Here is a 17,596-nt window from a genome sequence, read left to right as displayed (position 1 = left end):
GAGACGGTAATGGCTGTAGATTTCTGAATCTGCGTTATGGGGAGGATGGTTGTAGGGCTTCTCTTGATAAATCGGGGGCGCACTGCACAGGGCAAGCAGCTACGAGCGAAACATAGTAGTTGTGGAATGCGCATGGGTTGTAGTTCGATGTCATCTGATGAATGCTTGCTAGTCGATACGCCGAAATGAAAATCATGTGACGTACTAAGTGAAGACACTTTGACTGTCAAAATTTTAAGAATAAATGGTCGAAGTATTCGTAACAAAGTCCCTGAACGTACTGCCCTCCAGGAAAGTTATCGCTCCCAAATTATTCTCGGAACAGAGAGCTGCATAAGTCCCAAAAGAGAAAGATCCGAAATATTTACTGAGGCATGGAACGTATAAGAAAAAAAAATAATTAAGCGCCATAGGAGCTAGAAGTTGCACCCACAGTCTTGTGGTAGCGTCTTTGATTAATAATAAAAACGCCCTCGGGCCCGGGTTTGAGTCCCGTAACCTCTTAAATCCCAGAAACCGCTTAAATTTTGAATAAATATCATCAGCAACGGCGGCCGAAGATATCCGTCACAAGAAGTCACCCTAATTCAGCCAACGGCCTTGTCAAAGAGGGCCGAGGGGTGGACAGAGTTTCAGGGTACTCTCTAGCTCCTGGGATGGCAAACACTCCCTAAAACGCGGCAGAATCAGAAATAATCAATGGCATGTTGATACAGTAAGTAATGGAAACCACCGCATTAAGGACACGTAACTTATATCCACAGGACAAACGGTTCACATGGCTCTAAGCACTATGGAACTTAACATCTGAGGTCACAGCGGCCGGCTTCCACCCTGACATGTGGCCTGAAATTGAAAACGTTCTTTCCTGATACGCGAATCCCTGGAGGGAGGGCGTCGTTCTTTTCGTGCCGCATTATTGAGGAAATTTAGAGAACCGGTATTTGAGGCCAACTGCAGATCGATTTTCCGCCATCAACCTACATTTCGCATAAGGACCTCGAAGATAGGACGAGAGAAATCAGGGCTAGTACGGAGTCTTTTGGACAGTCGTTTTTCTTCAGCTTCTTTTGCGAGAGGAACGGGAAAATGAAATGACAGTGGTACGTGTACTGTCCGCCATGCATCGTGCATTGGCTTTTGGACCATATGTTACGATGTAGATTCAGATATAGATGGAAGCCATAGTATACACAAGACCGGAAAAAGAACTCAAGGAGCCTGTTGGATGACGATCAGTTCAGGTTTAGGGAAGGTTCCGACTTTACAGTTAATGATGGAAGCAAGATTTAAGAAAATAAAGACCCATTCGACCTAGAAAAAGCGTTCGACATTACAAAATTATGTGGGGTATTAGAAGTTCAGAGAAAATATAGGGAGCGCGGGAACAAACAAGGCATAATGATAATAGAAGAATAGGAACGAGGTGTTCGGATTGAAAGGGGTGCAAGAAAGGGTTTTTCATTTCTACTGTCAAGTCTGTTCATCACATAAGCAATGAGTGAAACAAAAAAGGGACTGAAGAATTGGGTTAAAATTCAATCCAAAGGGGTATCAATGATGAAGTTCGCACATTATTTTGCCATCCATAGTGAAAGTGAAGATGATTTACTGGACTTACGGAATGGAGTAAATATTTGAATGAACAAAAAATGCTGAATGACACTCAACTGAAGAAAGAAGAAAGTTACAAGAATACTCGAAATGAGATTAACGATAAATTTAACATCAAAACTGGTGACCACAAAGTAGACGGTGTTATGGAATTTTGCTACCTTGGGATCTAAGCATTACTTACGGACAAAGAGAGGAAGGCACAGAAAGCAGACTAGCAGATGAAAATGCCATTTCTGATTAAAAGAAATCTACTAGTATCAAACATAGGCCTTAAATTGAGAAAGAGGAGGTACGTTTGGAACACAACATTGTATGGCAGAGAATCATTGACTGTGGGAACACAAGAAGTAAAGAGAACATAAGTGTTTGAGATGTAATGCTACAGAAATGTGAAAATTTGGTAGAATGGTAAGGAGTAAGGAAGTTTTCACTAGAATCAGATAATGTAAACAAGAACGGATATGATGATATGGCCTGTGTTAAGACATGAAGGAAACGTTTCCATGGGACTAGATGGAGCTGTAGACGGTAAAATCAGCAGAGGAAGATGAGATTCCAAAACATGTAAGAAATAAGCAATTGAGGGCGTAGGTCGCAAGTGCTTCTCTGAGATGAAGAGGTTGGCACGAGACTGGAAGTCACGGCTGGTCTCCTAAGTCCAGTCAAAAAATTGATAATGAAGTTGGACGGAAAATGTAGACAATGTCTTTGGATGGTAGATGGAATGAGGAAGACCGGTACCATATTCCAAGGACTAGGAGCGAGGCGACTATCTGACGGACAACGTCATGGCCGATACCACAATCCGGCTATTTCCATGCCGAGAGTGACCGCATTAGCTTTTGTCAACCAATTTATTTACAATCATTCGTGATCAGGCGATCAATGTAAGTCACGGATAGCGTTAAATCGGGTTAAAGGAAGGTTCCTTGACCTTGTGATTAGGTGCCAGTGACAATAATAATGTACTTGACGGCACGGAACCTTTCTTTAATCTGATGTAATGATATCCGTAACTTATGCTGGCCGCTTGACCGAGACTCGTTGTCTGTAAATAAATAAAATAACAGCTTTTAATAGTTTCATGATGTCGTCCTTTAAATATTCAAAGATATTTATCGGTCGTGTGTGGACCGAGCTGATAGAAGAGGGTCGTACGCAGCTAGACGACCGCCATGTTGCCCCCCTGGCCCTGACCGACATAAAAACTTTGTCCACGGTATTGTCACGACGTTCGAGCACTTCTAACTGGTGCACACGTCATTGCATCGACGGTTCTCTGCTGTCTCCCTAGGCTGCACTGGTGGCACACGTCCCATTGCGTTGCCTTCGATTAAACAGGCTTCAGACTGCAAGGGCACCGATCCGCTGAATGGATAAACTTAGTGTTTTCGTGTGAGTCCCCGTTCAACTTGTCCTATACTGATGGCGGTATGTTGGTTAGATGGTACTACGGCGAGCGAAATCGAACAGATTGCACTGTTGCGTAAAGCAGACCCAAGCCGAGTTTTGGGCGCCAGTGGCTACAACATGCGGTCGTAACTCCCACATACTGAGGACAATCTGAGCAGCAACTGTCACACCAGAGAGGATTTAAAATCCGACACACTGCCCCACACTGCAGACAACACATGCCATTTTTCAGCAGAGTAACACCAGGCAACGTGTAGTGAGGAATGTGCAAAGCCTTCTTTGAAGAACAGCTGAGACGGGATCAACAACAAAAGGGCGGAACTTGCCGCGTTCATGGAGCGTAAGGGCATCCTTATCGCACTACTGAGCGAAACTAAACTCAAACCGCACAACCACCTAAACTTTACCAGCTACTGCGTCTATCGTACCGACCGACCGGACGGCTCTGGTTTCGGTGGAACGGCCATCATTATACACAAAGACATCGAACACACAAACATAGTGCTCCCTGAACTTGAAAAATTAGAGGCAACCGCCGTCAGGGTCAAGTTCAACGGGGCGTATACCACACTGGTGTCAGTATACAACAGTCCTAAGAACATAGTGACACGCGACATCAGCACTATACTCAACATATCACCGCGCGTAATAGCCGCTGGAGATCTTAACGCGAAACACCCAGACTGGAATTCACGTATACGAAACTCCAACGGCAAAAAACTATATGAACACGCGCTAGGACGAAACTACATTACACTAGCGCCGACCGAACCGACGCACATTCCCTACCGGAGGGGACACAGGCCAGACGTGTTAGACATGGCCCTCATCAAGGGCATAACAACGACACTCAACGTTGCTGTTGAAAACGATCTGCCCTCAAATCACCAACCTGTTATGCTGTACATTGAAGAAACACTGCAGCACATCGACCAACGCAGGATGCTCGACTACAAGCGCGCGAATTGGACATTGTTCAAGGAAACGCTCGACAGTCACATCCCACCTACCCACGCAATTAATGAGACAGCCCAAATAGATGATGCTGTTGAAACCCTTACAAACGCCGTCCAAGACGCAATAGCCGGCACCATACCAATCCGCACACCACAACATTACAGTGCTGCCCTGCCCCAGGAGATCCTGGGCCTTATCTCAATGAGGAACCGCCTCAGGAGGTATTGGCAGCGTACCAGGCGCCAGCACTTCAAACGGCACATTAACAGGCTCCAGGGAATAATCCGGGAAAAAATACAAACATTTAAAACACAACAGTGGGACCAAAAACTCGCAGGGCTAGACACCACGCGACCTGGCGTGTGGCAGATGGCCCGACACTTCACCAGGGAGAAACACTACACACCCACACTACAAGGGCCCGACGGACCGGCATATTCTGCGGAAGAAAAAGCTGAACTGATGGCCCTCACACTTGCAGCGTCATTCACACCGAACATGGATCCGTCAGATCCAGTGTTCACACTTGCAACAGACCAGGAGGTCACTCGCATCCTGGCCCAACCAGCGCGCAACAACATCCGCCAGGCTAGCACAGCTGAAGTGAAATGGGCCATCATGCATACCACTGCTAGGAAGGCCCCTGGTCACGATGGCATTCAAAACCGTGTCCTCCAGGAGTTCACGGATAAAGCAATAGACTATCTCACGCACATCACGAATGCCATACTCAAACACCAACACTTCCCCGCCTTTTGGAAGACGGCCAAGGTCCTGATGTTCAGGAAGCCGGGGAAAGACCACTCCCTCCCACAAAATTACCGACCCATCAGCCTGCTGAGCGCGCTCAGCAAGATTGTTGAGAAGGTAATACTAAAACGACTCACTAGGCACTGCATCACAAATGACACCCTGAGGCCGGAGCAATTCGGCTTCAGGAATCACCACTCGACAACACAACAACTCCTCCGCGTCGTCGAACACATCACACACGGATACAACATGAACAAAGCAACTGGTGCGGTGTTCCTGGACATCGAGAAGGCTTTCGATCGTCTATGGCACAACGGCCTCATACGCAAACTAAACGACGCAGGGTTTCCCGACGGGCTCGTACGTCTCATACACTCATATCTCACGGACAGGAGTTTCAACACTGACGTGCAGGGCAAACAATCAACACGACACGGTATACAGGCAGGGGTACCCCAAGGAAGCATCCTAGGGCCCTTACTGTTTAACCTCTACATTAACGACCTCCCAGATACACATAACACGACGATGGCAATCTACGCGGATGACACTGCCATCCTAGCGCAAGATTGGAAGCCGTCTAACATTAACTCACGACTACAGACCGCACTCAGAACGGCAGAGCCCTGGTTGGTGAAGTGGCGTGTTAGAGTAAACGTCGACAAGTGCGAAGCCGTTCTGTTCACCAGAAGACCGAAACAACTGCGCAAACATCAACACTGCAACCAAATAACACTACACGCACGCCCAATACGTTTCCGAGAGAAGGTCAAATACCTCGGTGTCTGGCTGGACCGGAAACTACTCTGGGGGGACCACATCCAACACGTGACCAACAAAGCAAACGCGAGGCTCAAACAACTCTACCCTATGCTTAACAGGCGTAGCACACTGAATAGGAGGGTGTCCAGGTCCATGTACACCACACTTATCAGACCTCTGATGACGTATGCTGCTCCCGTCTGGGGATACGCTGCGCCCACACGTGTGCGCCGTCTGCAGCTCATACAGAACAAAGTACTCAGAATCATAAGCAACGCTCCGCGCTACACGCGCACCGCGGACCTTCACCGGGAATATCGGCTAGATACTATCTTGCAGGTATTCCAAAAACTCTCCACACGACTATACAGAAACACGAGACAGTCGCGTAACCCGTTTATTCTTTCTCTGGGTAACTACGACCACAACCATAGATGGAAACATAATAGACCAAAAACACTATTAGCACGAAACTAAACATCTATGGTCCATAGCACGCTAACATGACAGTACTGGCGAGCCCCTGCAACTCAGCTACTACTGGCAACCCCAGATGATTAACCCGCCGAAATACCGGCAACTGCAGGGAAACCGTACTGCACACAGCACGCAAACCAGCCACACACACCCCCCACACTGTGAGCTGATCTACGACCGATCGCCCACTAATATATGATGACAATGTCATGTTTCAGGGACGCAGCAGCAGCAGATCCTGGAACGAACGCCGGCAACGACAACGGTAACGATGCACGATACCTCGCACTAACATAACCACACCTTGCATGCGCTGTCGCAGCTAGTAATCCGCTACTGCCCTTACTACCCGTCCTACTATCGCAGAGGTTTTTTTTCCCTTGGCGCTTGCCTTGGCACTTTTTTCCCTCTGCCCTTAAAAACCGCTACCCTTCAATCGCTTTCGACCACTTCTATCTCCTGATGGACCATGTAAATGAGTAATCTTACCCAGACGCATGGATAACATCACAGCCTGCATCCTGTGACTCTTGATTCTAAAAACTAACATGTTATACGGAGGTGACAGTAGAACTTTTGGTTTGGTCACCACGTTGGTGCGGGCGTGGAGGGGCCCCATCCTATCTTAAATGGTACCACAGCTTCCCTTGCTTGCTCGTGCGCCTAAAATGTCGTCCATCGAACATATCTGGGATATCGTCTCTCGGCAACTTGTTCTTTCTGGCCCTGCTACAACTACCGTCAATGCTTTGTGGACGCATGTTGTGGACGCACATAGAAATCACGTGATAGTGTGTTCCACAGCAGCATATCCATGCCCCCTCTGATTCCCTACCATGAGGCCTAGAAGCTTAGATTGCAAGAGGTGGCGACTTTACTTCGAAATGCAATCTTACAGTCAAAGCCCAGTCACGTTCTGTAATGCTAACCATTTGCGTATTGTCAAGTCCCTTTTCTGGAGAATAAATTTTACGTGATCACTTGTCTCCTTCTTCATGCTGCAGTTTCACCAGTAGTAGAGTAAATGCTATTTCACAAGGCCCATGCACTTCTAAGGTCAATATTATTCTAATTACACTAAAATAAATTTATTTCTAGTGCCTGACAGGGTACCCACATAGGGTGGCATTTTTATTTCTACTCACCATCACTGACACTTTCGACACGTCTTATGGGTAGTGTACCTATTCTGCACAAATAATAAGCTTTCTTCACAAATAGTAAGCATCTAAAAATTACTGTAGCGAAATACAAAGAATGTTCAAGCTGGTATATAACAACGGAGGGTAAAGTTTAATAAGACCCGTCTTTGAAAGACGGTACATGACACCATCAGCTGCAAACAACCTAAGAGCGTTGCTCAGATTGACCCATAAATTGCTTAAGGGGAGTCGTAGCGCCCAAAATGACAAAATTTGACATTTTTACTTTCATGCAAATTATGGAAATATGGATATACATGCTTAATTTAGTGTTGATGTCATTGAAATATTAGGTTATTTACTATTTTAAATAAATATTTGAAAATAATCATGCAATCGCATTTCTGAGAATTTTGTTTTCCATCATTTCGCATATTGGCATTTTTCTCTGGAACTATAGTCTACAAGGATGTGGTTTCTTTTGTTTTGTAGAGAACTGTCAGTTTCATAAGTTGCCCACACTGGCGGTACTTCGCAATAAACTCTTTGAACTGTACATCTTTTGTGTTTGGCAACAGTTTTCTACTAACCACGTTTTAGTTTTTGTTTCCTGTGATAATGTTTAAAAAATACGAAACAAAGGAAACAGATACTACAGAACTAATATAGCAGCAGTAAAACGATTGGTTAGCGCCGAAGGGCGTGATAATTTGGTTGTAAATAGTGGCAGTCCTTCTACTCCTCCGAGTGCTTCCAAGAAAAATCTGCTGGGTAATTATGTAAAATACAGCGCAGCTTCAGACAGTGAAACAAACTGCAATATCATTATTAATCTCCATATAATTATTTCAGCTTTGTGTGTAACAGTGCGTTGTCGTGTATGTTGAGGGGAGATTGAAATTTCTGAAAAGCTATCTCAATGAAATTGTCTGGTGTGCATTTTACAAATAATGTGCTTGAACTGTGAAAGCGAAAAGACTTTCAAGACTTCAGAAGTAAGTGTAAAGAATGGACTTTTGGACTAAGATACTTCTATGGACTTAGATGCATGGGAAAAGGCCATTACCCTCGTAAGGTTCTTTGTGGCTTGCTGAACCTCTCCTACAAAATTTATCAAATACAACTCCATAGTAAGAAGTAGTGACAAGGCGTGTGCTACAGAGTCAATGACTACAGCCGCAGAGCAGGCTGTAGCAGAAGATGGAGCTTATGACATAGCAATATCTTTCGGCGGATCCTGGCAAAAAAGATGTTTCCAGTCAAAAAATTCATGTGCATCTATTATCAGCACTGACAATGGGAAAGTGTTGGATACTGATGTGTTGACCATGTACTGTCAGGGTTGTGGACAAGCAGGCAAGATTACTGAAAAGCAAACTAAGCATGAAATGAATTGTCAGAGAAACTATGAGGAACTAGTGGAGGGATGGAGGTTACTTCTGCAGTGAAAATGTTACAACTTTCCCAGCATAACCGTGCTGTTCGCTACATGAGTTTTCTTGTGGATGGAGACTCACGATCGTATAAGGCAGTGGTGGAGAGTAAACCCTATGGTGATTAGTCAATTACAACAGTAGAGTGCACTAATCATGTGCAAAAGAGGATGGGCACGGGACTACATAGACTCAAACAGCAGTTGGGAAGTACCTAGATATCTGATGGTCTAAGACGTCGACTGACTGATAAACAAACTGATTAGATTATACAATATTATGGTATGGCTATTAGAAGTATCAAAGATAATATAGATGGTATGAAGAGAGCTGTTTGGGCAATTTATTTTCACAAGCTGTCTACAGATGCTGAATCAATACACAACGTGTGTTCCACTGAATGGTGTAAATACTTGAAGGCAAAAGAGCAGGGTAAAGCAGACACATTCTCGCACAAAATTACTGCACCAAATGCTGTTGTGCTTGCAATGAAACCTCTGTTTCAGGATCTTGCCCAACCATTGTTGTTGATGAAATGTCTCAAGGGAAAAACACAAAATGCGTATGAATCATTTAACAATTTTGTATAGTCAAGGATACCAAAAAATGTGTTTGTTGGAAGGTCAGTCTTTGAAATTGGTGTTTTGGATGCTGTTCTTACTTTTAATGATGGCTATTCTGCAAGACTACAGATTTTGGAATATCCTGGCATTCATAAAGGTTACAACATCACTAAAAGTGTGATGGACTTGGACCAACTGCGAATAATGAAGGTAGAGATTGCAACAAACAATATGTCAAAAGAAGCCAGATCCATGAGAAGGAGGGGAGCACTGGATGAGGAAGATGAAGGAAGAGATGAGGACTACCATCCAGGATGATTGTAACATTTTTTATGTATCAATTGGCTGTATATTCATATTTTTTCTTAAACACAACTTTCTCAACATAGCATTGTTCAGTATAAAAGCCCCTTTTTCTCAGAAACTTATGAATCTACATCAATGAATTATTTACGACATAATGTAGAGAGTACAATGATGTTGTAGCTCTACATTAGTAGTATTTACTGTAATAGTTAAAATTTAAGAAATTGAAATTGTGAAATCTTACACGAAAAATTTGTATGTCTAGGGAAAAAATCATAACTTTTTTTCCAGTTGTTATTTTAAAGTGATTGTAGTGCAATACAGTCACAAACACCACATTTATATACTCAACAGTTCCTGAGAAAACGGGGCATTTAGATAGCCAATTTAACATTGTAGAGACAGGGCGGTAGGACTCCCCTTAAATTGTTTATATAGGTGAAGAACAGCAGAAGACATATACACTCCTGGAAATTGAAATAAGAACACCGTGAATTCATTGTCCCAGGAAGGGGAAACTTTATTGACACATTCCTGGGGTCAGATACATCACATGATCACACTGACAGAACCACAGGCACATAGACACAGGCAACAGAGCATGCACAATGTCGGCCCTAGTACAGTGTATATCCACCTTTCGCAGCAATGCAGGCTGCTATTCTCCCATGGAGACGATCGTAGAGATGCTGGATGTAGTCCTGTGGAACGGCTTGCCATGCCATTTCCACCTGGCGCCTCAGTTGGACCAGCGTTCGTGCTGGACGTGCAGACCGCGTGAGACGACGCTTCATCCAGTCCCAAACATCCTCAATGGGAGACAGATCCGGACATCTTGCTGGCCAGGGTAGTGGACTTACACCTTCTAGAGCACGTTGGGTGGCACGGGATACATGCGGACGTGCATTGTCCTGTTGGAACAGCAAGTTCCCTTGCCGGTCTAGGAATGGTAGAACGATGGGTTCGATGACGGTTTGGATGTACCGTGCACTATTCAGTGTCCCCTCGACGACCACCAGAGGTGTAAGGCCAGTGTAGGAGATCGCTCCCCACACCATGATGCCGGGTGTTGGCCCTGTGTGCCTCGGTCGTATGCAGTCCTGATTGTGGCGCTCACCTGCACGGCGCCAAACACGCATACGACCATAATTGGCACCTAGGCAGAAGCGACTCTCATCGCTGAAGACGACACGTCTCCATTCGTCCCTCCATTCACGCCTGTCGCGACACCACTGGAGGCGGGCTGCACGATGTTGGGGCGTGAGCGGAAGACGGCCTAACGGTGTGCGGGACCGTAGCCCAGCTTCATGGAGACGGTTGCGAATGGTCCTCGCCGATACCCCAGGAGCAACAGTGTCCCTAATTTGCTGGGAAGTGGCGGTGCGGTCCCCTACGGCACTGCGTGGGATCCTACGGTCTTGGCGTGCATCCGTGCGTCGCCGCGGTCCTGTCCCAGGTCGACGGGCACGTGCACCTTCCGCCGACCACTGGCGACAACATCGATTTACTGTGGAGACCTCACGCCCCACGTGTTGAGCAATTCGGCGGTACGTCCACCCGGCCTCCCGCATGCCCACTATACGCCCTCGCTCAAAGTCCGTCAACTGCACATACGGTTCACGTCCACGCTGTCGCGGCATGCTACCAGTGTTAAAGACTGCGATGGAGCTCCGTATGCCACGGCAAACTGGCTGACACTGACGGCGGCGGTGCACAAATGCTGCGCAGCTAGCGCCATTCGACGGCCAATACCGCGGTTCCTGGTGTGTCCGCTGTGCCGTGCGTGTGATCATTGCTTGTACAGCCCTCTCGCAGTGTCCGGAGCAAGTATGGTGGGTCTGACACACCGGTGTCAATGTGTTCTTTTTTCCATTTCCAGGAGTGTAGTATATCCTCTGTGGACCGTCAGATGTTGCTTCTGTTTTACTCGATGACTTTCTGTCATTTACTATGAACTGTGATATTTCTGACAGGAAATCACGAATCCAGTGGCACAACTGAGACAATACTCTGTAGGCACGCAGTTTGATAGAAGGCTCTTGTGAGCAACGGTGTGAAAAGCTTTCAGGAAATCTACAATCGTGGAATTTAAAGAAAACTTGAGCAGTTTCATTTCAGATAAGTATCTCACTCATGCAATTATAGCAATTATAGTTGGTCTGCTCAGCAACTATATCACGTGCGTCGGGGGTGGGGGAGGAGGAACATTCGTTATTTGATTCCGGTTTCAATTGTAAATTTTGCTGTACTAATTCACAGAAACTATTTGCTTCACTTCCACTGAAACGTAAACTACTTCTGACAGTAACAAACACTCCACCACCAACCGTATTTAATCTATCCTTTCTGAACACAGTTAGGCCCTCTGTTAAAATTTCAGCTTTATGCAGTTTTCAGTACCTACAGCGTTCGTGTATATGGATAAAACTTTTGTGTTCCTCAAAGTGCAAGGGAAGGGAAGGCAAGGTAGGGAATAGATGCTTTACAGTCCCGTACTAGTAGACTAAGTAAGAGTTATTATCACTTGTCATTTGCAACGGAACTTGATACACTTGTTAACTAGTTTCGCTGTAAATATTACGGTGTGACACGCTAAGTTATACATCTAGTGTCTCAGTATTATAAGTAGTTTTGTTTACACTCAGTACCAGTGGAGAAAGTTCTGTTTGTCCCTTTGGACTCGAAATCATTTTGCACTAGCGTACTACAAGGAAATGCAGTGCAAAGCAAACTGAGAAAAGACATTTATTATTTGAAATAACAGTGTTGCTACGTTTGAGTGCAGAGCAGTGGTGTGGTATTGAGCCGACCTTGCTGTAGACGTACACTGACGAACCAAAAAGTTATGATATCTGCCCGCCGCGAGGTATAATGCTACGTGGTGACTTTGAGAGCAAGGAGGGAACATTTGCGGAGTTGGAATCATTCTGGCACCAACACGGACTGCAAAGAGGGAAATGCTTCGACATATGTCACTTCGACATTGAGTATTTGTTGTGGTGCAACGTTTCGGGACCCGTACCTGGCAAACGGAGAAAATAATGTTATTATTATGAGCAACTACGAAAATTTAATTGAACGACGGTGAAAGAACGAGTAGGTAGAAAGGTGTTTGACGTCCCCGCCTCATCACAGACAGTGCAGATTCGAGGCTTGTGTGGTCTGTAAAGCATACTGGGCGGTGACAGCCGCCATCCACGCGAATGGATGCTCGATACATGCACAGCTGATGAATATGTGTTTATTACTGAGGGGACCATCTGTATTTCTTCCTGTTTGATGTCTTCCCCAACGGAGATGTCATCTTACAGCAAGCTAAATGTCCATGTCAGACGGACAGAATCGTGCTACTGTGGTCTGAGAAGCATTATAAGGAATTCACATTGATACGCTCCCCATCAAAATCCGCATCATGTGAATCTGACGGAACACATTTACGAATTTATTTGGCGCCAGTTGCGAGCCCACAAATCAACAGCCCGGAATTTAAGAGAATTGCCCTATCTGTGCATGGACATCTGTTACCGCATACTTTCGGAAACCAACCGAGGACTTGTAGGCTGTGTGTAACAAAAACCTCTGCTGTATTGTCCAAAGATGGACCAATACGCTGCTAAACAGTTGCTCATGTCTAGGCCCCTCCCTGTAGTTCCCCGTTACCATTCGGAATCTCTCATTTTGACAGTATTCCTCAACTGTTTAATGCCAATATCTATGTCATGCTCTCAACTATGGCTGGGAAAAACCGACTGGTTAAAACCGATACCGGTATTTTAGTTCTGAATAACCAGTATTTTCATGTATTTCTTTGGTCTCGGTAATAACAGGCGATTTACTTATTTTTCACTTGCAAGTGGGCAGAAAAACTGGTTTATCAATTTACCATAGCAGCGATACTAAAATCATTTGTTTTCAAATATAACTTCTTTAAAAATGAGTAATATTTATTCGTAAAATTTTCTTCGGTCTGGAACGTTGGGTTATTATAGAAAATGGGAAAGACAATCAAATCCATTTTACAAGTACTCCGACAGTTAGATATAAGGAACAAACACATGGCGTAAGAATTGGTACAACATTGCTGAGACAATAGTGTACCTGTTGGCTTGTGGCGTGACCAATTATACTGTATACGTGTACATGCAGTGGAGAACAAATTTGCCACATCTGATCTATACGCTACTTTGTCGCTATCGTCGCTGTACATTTCTGGTATTAAAGGAGAGCACCGTCCCAGTGTGGAAGTATTTTCCGAAGCACAATGCTCTATTTGCTTTAAATGATTAAAAATGAACGTTGGCACAACTTAACAGTTCAGCTTATAGTAGAAACCGAAAACACTTTTCTGCTGCATGTGTCTGCATAATGTGCCATTATCTGCTTGGAAACAGACCGGTTAACACGAAAAATAGAATACTTCAAACAGTTTTCACTGTTTAGCTCTGACTATTCGTAATGCCCAAATAAAGGTATGATCATCGATTAGAACATGGTTTTTGGGTCAAATTAGAATGTTCAGGAGAATACTGGCAACTTTTTGTAGCATTCAATCCCTTATCACCTTTCTAGCAAAGCAACATACGGTGGACGGCCAAAGGTTTCTTTATTTGTCTGTTTTGTTCAATACTTTGATTTCATGTATCTTGAAAATTATAATGGAAAAGCCTGAGGCAATCTTAGAATTTTTAAACTTTGTTCGATGTCTACGTTTATTGGAGGAAATAACAGTGATAAAAATCCGAAACTCGATTACATCAGAAAACGGTTATTTTGAGCGGTTTCAATAGGCAGGTTAAATAGGAGAGGAGCTAAATCGATATAACAGAAAACCGGCATATCAAACACATTCTCCTTTCCGGTTGATTAATATTATACCCTTCCGAATACGACAAGCTGAGAAACAACGTTTATTATGAAGAATAGGTTACTGTAGTTTAGTCCTGAAAAGACAGGGCTATTATAGAGCGTATGAATGCTACGTATCACCTGACGAACACTTTTTCAGTAACATGACCGTAATACTATCTAGCCACACCAAATAGAAATACTACAATAATTGATGTTGAATTTAAAATGACGCTTATTGCGATGATAGTGGATTTTCGGTTGAGCAGTAATTAAGCAGGGAGGCATATTGAGCAATGGTGAAACATATTCTCAGCACTTTCCACAAGTTCAATAGCTTTTTAATACGTTCGGTGTGCAATGCTTCCAAGCAAAATTCTGCAAGGATCTAAATCCCATAAGACTTTCAGATTCAAATTTAAATGAGCTCAGGAACATAGTTTGTAAACTTAATCTCTCTCGTTCGTCATATGTCATCAGCTTTGAACAAAGGATTCTCGTGACTCACTCTAAACAGCACATACGATCTCTGGTATCTGTGAACACCCACTGTGGCAGTCACTCTCTCTCCCTTTGTTAGCTAATTGCTCATGCCTTTTGTTAAAGATAATTAAAACGCCGCAGGTGGTACAGCAGAGTATTCATGGTAGGATTGTAATCACTGTTATTCTGAGCACGAACTGTTAATGTGCTACAATACAGGAACTGCTCGCGCCCGTCTAAAGAAATTGAGTTAGTAGTGTTACAATTAGTCCAGGTACACCTGCGAGTAGGACTTTGGCACTGATGGTTCGCTTCAAACGTAATTATGCATATAGATACTTCATCTATCCCGGGAGTCGAGAATTTCGAGGATCATTGCCGTTTATCTGTATCGATACAGGCATGGTATTGAAATAACGGTAGTGTCTTTTGACTGCACTGACGTGGAAGCTCAAATTTTTTACACCGCGGGGGAGCGTGGCCTAAATCTCGACTTGATACGTCTACCTGTTCCTCAGAAAAAGGTTCTTAACACACCGTCAGTCAGCCAGTCGGATAACATTATAAAAACAATATTTTTTGTACGATACCAGTACAAATCAACAGTTTTAGTGTGTTGTCCTTTAGTTGTACTGCGAAACTTTGCATCTTGCCATACTTCACGATTTTTGGTCAACGGGAAGTACGCTATAGGTTTTGATGAGTGAGTTCCAGCGTATCAAAATACGTGGAGAAATTAGCTGAGTATTTCTATCCCATTTATGTAGACCCTTCATTTTTGTATGTGTCCAAGGGCCCGAGAACCTTAGTATGCGACATAACTTTCACCTTCACACGTCTACCCATTCCTGAGAAAAGATGTTCTTAGCAGTCGGACAGGAAGATAGACAGATAGACAGACAGATGAACAAAAAGTAATCCTACAAGGATTCCGCTTTTACCGATTGAGGCACAGAACCCTACAGAACTGTAAACACATCAGTATAATTCCTTGTTGTTACGTCGTAAACTTTGGACATAAATCTCATGCTTTCGATGATTCAGGGATTTCCACATCATCTTCACACCGTCGTGTTAACGTCATCTAGGTGACAATTAATTCACATATGGTTTTAAACATTTGTCGACGTCTGCAAAGGAGGGACATCAATAAAACCACTAAGTGGAATGAATCTTCCTGCTCTCACTACAGTCTCTGTTTCAGGCGAAAGCAGTAATCACACGACATCCAACACATACGAGATATTAGAACATCTTCCTCCTTTATAGCTGCACCAGATCGAAATTTATTTTTGAACTTGTAGAAATGGATTACTCATCAACTATATATGTTGTCATTAATTGTTCTCAAAAAATATATTTTAAACCAAATATTATGTATGAGCTTTTACTTACACTTAAAGAACGGCGTTTTTTATTTAACATGAAACAATCAATTTTCCTTCTTCACTGCCATAAATAAATGTTTTGAAATATTGTTAAAAAGGGAGTAATAATTCTCATCTTACTATATTTCTGAAATGTTTCGATCAGCTCATCACAAACTGTGAAGGCAGTTCGTGATTTCATACTCGGACATTTTAAACTGTTACTCTTAACTTCTGTATCAACCACCTTTCACACGGAATCTCAGTATCCATCCAGCTGTTCTCGAATAGCTGCTACATCTCTCGTCTTCATATAGTTTTTTTCGATTTCCGATCCGTGATTCAAGATATTCAAAATCTTCTATAGTTTGAAAGACAGCTCTCCTGTTTGCTACGGTGTATCCGAGTATGCAGTGGGTTACAAATATGAATTCATTTGTAAATCTGGTAAATGTTCTCAAGCCTTATAATATCACTTTTAAATTGCCTTTATAGTTATGACCTTTGGAAGTATCTTGGTGAACTGAAATACTACTAACAGAAGATAGTTTTTCTTTGCCAGACTAAAAGTCAGTGTTTATTGGGCAGTTTGGGGATGTACTTTGTTTGAGAAGGATAGAAACTAGACTGCCATGAAGTGGAGGCAGTAGGATTTTGTAAGAATTTGTTTTGGGGGAATACTGAGATAATGAGCAAATGTTAATGGAAGAATTACAAACTCAAGTGTATTTCATATTTGTGACCGTGTAGTTTCTTAGTGTCAGGACGTTGTGTATGGCTGAAGTTTAGACTAGAAATTTTATAAAGCAAAGTATGGTTTTGTCTTGTAGTTGAAATAAACGTTAAGTAATGTAACTGCACGCAAAGGAGTTATTAGGAAATATTTTGCTCTCTTGTCCAGGCGTGTGAACTTTATAAAAATATTTTTTGTTGTCATGGCTTAATGAATCATAGTTTAACTTGGACTCTTTGTACTCATTTATTGTTCTTTAAGTCTAGTTGCTCATTTTTATTTGGTTTTATGATCGTTTGCACTCTCACATTGCCCATCGCCGCTTGTGTACTGAGAAGCACGTTTATGGAAAGTGATTGCACGTCGCACGTAATGTAAATGAAATTTGGTTTTGGACAGTAAGATCAATATTCTTAACATCAAAAGACTGCAGGAAAGACGAGCGTTCCGTGCGCACAGCTAAAACAACAAATTTAATTATTAAAATTCATGTCCACTGTAAGGTGTAATGGAGGACGAAATGTGTTTGTGAGAATATCATATCATTTTGAAGGTTTGAAATCAGTAACTGATTCCAGAAAAGGATATCTTGTAAGTTTTGAAGCAATTAATCTGAAAGTCAGTTACTTTCATTTCTATGTTCATTTACTATATAGTAACAGTCCTAGTACAGTGACTGGATATTTGTGTTCAGTTCCTATGGGACCAAACTGCTGAGGTCATCGGTCCGTAGACTTAAACGCTA

This window comes from Schistocerca gregaria, chromosome 2 (assembly GCF_023897955.1).
Source record: "Schistocerca gregaria isolate iqSchGreg1 chromosome 2, iqSchGreg1.2, whole genome shotgun sequence".
NCBI lineage: Eukaryota > Metazoa > Arthropoda > Insecta > Orthoptera > Acrididae > Schistocerca > Schistocerca gregaria.
Note: the sequence above shows the minus strand (reverse complement) of the source record.